Source organism: Cupressus sempervirens, chromosome 9 (assembly GCF_028749045.1).
Source record: "Cupressus sempervirens isolate cs-2001-9-10 chromosome 9, ASM2874904v1, whole genome shotgun sequence".
Lineage (NCBI taxonomy): Eukaryota > Viridiplantae > Streptophyta > Pinopsida > Cupressales > Cupressaceae > Cupressus > Cupressus sempervirens.
In genome coordinates, this window is record NC_143126.1 from 717,798,879 (window position 1) to 717,805,063 (window position 6,185).

At 34.6% G+C, this 6,185-nt stretch overlaps 1 pseudogene across 1 annotated transcript; it reads left to right on the forward strand.

Moving 5' to 3' along the window:
* Positions 1-261: 261 nt before the first annotated feature.
* LOC149540736 (histone H2A pseudogene) lies at positions 262-1,461 on the forward strand (annotated as a pseudogene). Its single transcript, XR_016356434.1, has one exon. The product of XR_016356434.1 is annotated as a histone H2A pseudogene (transcript).
* Positions 1,462-6,185: the final 4,724 nt, after the last annotated feature.

Consider the following 6,185-nt stretch of genomic DNA (forward strand, 5'->3'; position numbering starts at 1 on the left):
CAGAGTCGGACAGACGGAATTCAAATCTCTTTTGAGCATACAAAGGCACAGATATCTACACCAAAGCAATCGTTCCCGCTTATTTTATTTTTGAAAATTGGAACATTTGAAAACGATTGGTCAAATCGCTTGTCCACGGATCGAAGCAGAATTCATCTACACCGTCGGCACTAATCAAATCGGACGGATTGCGAAGTCCCTCGGACATCCCCTGTAGAGGCTCTATATAATTAGCGGGAATCATTGTTGAAAGCCATCGTCTCCAATTTGTTTACCGAAACCTGAAATACTTCACAAATTTTGGTGGTTGATTCAGCTCGAGCGACCAACAATGGAGTCAGGAGCTAAAGCAGGAAAGGGAGGAAGAAAGGGCGGAGCAAAGAAGAAGAGCGTCTCTAAATCGCTCAAGGCCGGCCTTCAATTCCCTGTAAGCAGGGTGGGCAGATATCTGAAAAAGGGCAGATATGCTAAGAGAGTTGGATCTGGTGCCCCCATTTACATTGCTGCTGTAATGGAGTACTTGGCGGCTGAAGTTCTTGAACTCGCTGGAAATGCTGCCAGAGATAACAAGAAGAACAGAATCATTCCTAGACACATCCTTCTTGCAGTCAGGAATGATGAAGAATTGGGGAAATTGCTCGGAGGAGTGACAATTGCTCATGGCGGTGTCTTGCCAAACATTCACCAGGTGCTTTTGCCAAAGAAGTCTGCCGCTGCATCAGAGAAGGAGCCTAAATCTCCCAAGAAGGCAAAAGCCTAGATCTGGGAAGGAGTGCTATTTTTTTGTTAAATGTTAAGCGGTGCTTGTTTCAAACGGTGTTTTATAACACCACATTTGTTATGGTTGTCGCTAGCCTTCTTGCATTTCTCCGCTGAGAAGGGAAGATCGGGATCTGGGAGTGTATCTTTTTGGTTTTGTTTATTGAGGAATTTAGCATATTTTGTTGCTACTTGTTTCTCTTCCGACAAGGCGGATCGGATTTTGAGGTTAAAATCTTTTAGTTTACTGTAGAAGGCCAAAATTATTGTTCTTTCAATGATTTTGGTATTGGAGAATATTAATTATGGCAGAGATTTTATATATTCATGAAACCAAGAAATTTATTTAAGAAGTCCAAGGTCACTGGAACAACATTACTTATTTGCATTGGAAAAGGTTGACATTGCTGTTAATGTACATGCTAAAAAAATTCCATGAGCTGTTACAAAACAGAATTAAGACAGCCTTCTTGTCCAGTCTAGACTAGACTTTGCAGCATGTGTAAAGATGACTCAGCAAGAAGGGAGTTCTAGCTCTGTGGTTGATTGTGATTTGGAGAGCATCATATCATACTACACTATTGTCAAACTCTTGTTTATCCAGTATTGATGTAGTGATGGTTAAGTCTGATACATAATGTCATATCATGCTACTTTGTTGGCTGATTCATTTTTTTCCAATATTATTGTAGTGATGGTCAAGTTTGATGTGTTGAGTGTAGTCAAGTGATTATGTTGTAACAATGTTGACTTTTTTGTATTGTTAATATTTTTAATTGTTTTGTAATTCTTATATTCTTATTCTAATTTAAAGAAAAAAGGGTTGTAGGTGGCTGCCTACAATCTTACCTAAGTATTTTGCTGTTATTAGCTATAAGTTAGGCAAAGTGAATGCCTTGTAATTGCAGTTGTCAATGTTCAAATTTAAATCTTTCAAGTAAGAAAAAATTATATTTTGAATGATTATGGTGTTTTGAATTATGATAGAAATGAGAGAAGAAATAGTTTTCAAGTTATAGGTGCAAGGATTCAAATCTACATTTTATGGTACTTATTCATGTGCTTGAGTGTGATCTAATATGAACAACTCAAATGCTTGAATTCTAAAGCATGTGCCAAGCATAAAATTTTCTTCAAATAAAATTTGAATATATAAATTTTATTTTATTTTATTGTTTGACTTACTATTATAAAGGCTAGTACTAATGTATTTATAATTAGGATACTAGCAAAACCAATAAATAGCAAATTAACATAAAAAAATTTGGATATGAGGATCCCTTAAAATTAAGAAACATTATTTTTAGTTTTTTTTTTTTTGTTTGCAGCCAATAGAACTTGAGTCCAATCATTTGCAAGGAATTTAAAGAGGAGCTTATAATCTTCCATATCTATTTTAGTTGCTTCTTTCTTTTGTGCCAATAGTTGGAGGGTGGTGGTAGTGGTGTGGGTGACCTTTAGGGCAAATTTAGAGAAGGGGTAGAACTCTTTTTCTAAAGTTTTAACCTTTTTTCCCAATTTGGCATAAACCTCCAATTGCTCTTTGGTTTCCTCCTTATTTTGTGTTCCCATCTTTTTGGCTTCCTTAGCTTTTTCAACCTTTTTTGACTTGGTTATCATTTTGCAAAACCCTTAGGGCTTGTTTGGTTTGTGGATTTGAGGTGGAATTAGAATTTTGTATTCTAATAACTTTTCAATCCTTTGTTTGGGTGTGCAAAACATGAATTAGAATTTGATAGAAATGGGATTTTGTATTCTCATTTATAGCCCATTTTGTGGATTTCATCTTCCATCAAAATAGTTGGAATTGGTCATAAACTTGTTATAATTACAATTTTTATTAAAATGGGCATATGATATTTGTTGAAAGGCATAATTTTTTGCATTTGTGAGGAGCTATTTCATTTCTTGTTGGGAAATATTTGTTGCCATTTTCGACCTCGTAGAATTTGGGGCAATTTATTTGGGTTGCCATGGCCGTTGGTTGTTATTTAGAGGTCTTCATTTCCATCACATCTACCAGGGCTTTGTTTCAAAGATAATGGTGAAAATAAAATGTGTAATTTGTTTAATAACCTACAGGGTTGTTTCTAGTGGCACGTTAGTGCATGTTGCAAGATTGTTGAAGGTCTCCAATGGTACGCTTTGTTTTTGAAAAGATTGGTGGGATTTTTTCTCTCCAGGCCATGTGCTCGAGTTCCTAGTTATGTGCTTGGTAAGATGCAGTTTCTAAGTTGACTTTAATCACACCATTACCACATTTTAATTGGGGGAGGCTTGCTTGTTTTGTTGTTTCCTTACGATTTGTTTTCTTCAGGTTGTAGAGCAGAGGAGGTGATTTATTGTAGTTGCAATCTTCATCAACGGGTAGGGCTTTCTTTTTTGGAAACGATGAGAAATTTGGGTGAGCATTTGTTTGAGCTTTGCTGTTAAGGTTAGGGTTTATAAGTTTAAAATAGGTTGCAATATGTTTAAAGATGGTTCATGCTTTGAAATTTGTTTCTAGTGTTACAAAGAGTAATTTTTCACACCATTTGGCCATGGAATCTTCCAATGGTTTAAAATGAACTGTTTGAACTGTCTTATTTGCTAACAATACAGTGTTAGTAGTGTTGTTAACAATATTGCTAACTTAGCAATACAGTATTTGCTAACAATACAGTGTTAGTAGTATTGTTAGTAGTATTGCTAACACTGTATGGAGAAGAAGAATACAGTGTTGTTAACACTGTCTTATTTGCTAACAATACAATGTTAGCAGTATTGTTAACAGTATTGCTAACTTAGTAATACAATATTCACTAACAATACAGTGTTAGCAGTATTGCTAACATTGTATGGAGAAGAAGAATACAGTGTTGCTAACATTGTATTGTTAGGTATCCCTCACTAGTTACAAGATTTGAGTTTGTTTCTCTAAAACACTATAGATATTTACTTGAAAGAAAGGAAAAAGATATTTTAGTTGGGGGAGGGGTTTGCCTCTCTCAAACCTTGATTAACAAATCAACCTTAAAATGATTAATCATGTAGAGAGAAAGACTAATGCAAATATTCAGCTTTTTTTGTCAAATCTCCATGGATTGATTCAAATACACTGTCCGCTAAGATGTATCAATGCTTTTATGTAGATGATTATGTAGGATGCCTTAACCAATGCAAACAAATCCACCAATCCCAAATTGTAGATCAATGAGTAAGACATGCACTTAAATTATTGAAGGATTAAACTCTTGAATGCTTCTTTATTACAAAAACTAAATTGTAGAATAGGTCATACAATATAGAGAATAGAACAAAATCTTTTAAAATTTGAAAATAGATTGCAGCTGTCTAGTGCATAAATTGGTTGGGGAATTCATCTAAGCATCACATCTTGTTACTAGTATTGTTATCAGTATTGCTAACACTGTATTGTTATCAGTATTGCTAACACTGTATTGTTAGCAATATAGTGTTGCTAACATTGTCTTATTTGCTAACAATACAGTGTTAGCAATATTGTTAACAGTATTGCTAACAATACTGCTAACATTGTATTGTTAGCAATACAATGTTGCTAACACTATATTGCTAACACTGTATGGAGAAGAAGAATGCAGTCCATGCTAACACTATATTGCTCCTGATCATATGGATGTGTGAATGGGTGTACATGCAATTATGTTTTAACATGAACAATGAACATTGTCATTTATATATTTGACTTAACATGAATTTTTTTTCACTCTTTATGAATATGACAGTGTTAGCAATACAGTGTTGCTAACACTGTCTTATTTGCTAACAATACAGTGTTAGCAGTATTGTTAACAGTATTGCTAACTTAGCAATACAATATTTGTTAACAATACAGTGTTAGCAGTATTGCTAACACTGTATGGAGAAGAAGAATACAATGTTGCTAACATTGTCTCATTTGCTAACAATACAGTGTTAGTAGTATTGGTAACAGTATTGCTAACTTAGCAATACAGTATTTGCTAACAACAGTGTTAACAGTATTGCTAACACTATATGGAGAAGAAGAATACTTGTGATAAAATGCTAGTTACTGATTGATAGATTTCTTGTTTAAACAGAGTATATATGTCATACACAGTGCTCCTTTATTACATATTGTATTATATTCAGCACTAACAAGTAGTTTCTCTCACCACTTGATAGATTTCCATTCTTTCGAGGTCAAGTGATTATGTTGGGTATTTTATATTCACCAGTACCATGTTCCTTCCCTCACCACTTCAGAAGTTTGCATTATTTCGGTGCATGGGATGTTGGGATTGCATGTGTTACAGTCATGGAGATATGGGAGAATATGGGAGATGAACGGTGGTGGGGATGTTAATAATGAGAAACAGGATACAAGGACAGGTTGTACCTATAACAGTGTAAAACTTTTGTATTTTATGAATGCTGAATTCATGAATAATGTTTCTATAAACCTTGCTGGGGGCACGTCCTCCACTTGTGGCATGCCTTGTTTGGCACTAGGTTTCTTACAGTGAACCAATAGTGGGTGAGTGCGCTTATTATTAACCTTCTTCCTCCTACTTCACAAATGAGGTTAAGATTTGGGTTGCAAATATGATTTTGAGCTTTTCCTCTTAACTTCCTTGTTAATATTTTTTTCAAAAATACATTCTTGAGATTTCCCTTCCAAGCTTCCTATCTTTTAGGACGCTAATATTTTCAATCAAAATATGTTTATGGAGAGCTTTTCTTAACCTCTTTATGAGAGAGGTTAATGAATTGATTGAAAATATAGAATCAGATTTCAAAAACTCAAAGTGTTCGATACATCTAAGTCATGTGAACTATTTGACAGGATGCTTGATTGTAATGTGGTATAGCAGGCTTTGTTTCATGCAGCCAACCAAAATGCTACACTTGTCACATTGTCATGACTGCTATTACTGCAATCTTATAGGGCATTTTGGCGTATTGTATTGTATTGTATTGTATTGCTGCAATATATTTTATATGCTTGAAGAATAGTAGATTTATTTCTTGAAAAGTTATTAGGTGCAATATATTTTAATCCCAGTTCTATTAAAATGTGCAATTGATATTTTCTCCCGCCATTAATCATTTCTTTACATGGGATTAGTTGTATTTTAGTAATTCCACGGATTTAATAAAAAGTTTCTCTACATTGGTTTTAGGGTGTTGATGGATGTACTCAAAGACAAACGTATTCTAGGGCACGTTGCTAAGAAGAGACGAGTCATTTGTGCTCTTGTAGTTAGTCTTGCAGCCTTTGCCGCATCAATAGCAACAGTTGCACAAGAAAGTAGAAGATCACTATGCAAACGCAAAAGAGGCGAGATTCCCTTTTATAAACATATTGTCTATTCAAATGAGACTGATTGTCATGATCAAATTCGAATGAGTAGACAAGCTTTCTTTCATCTAGCAGATATTCT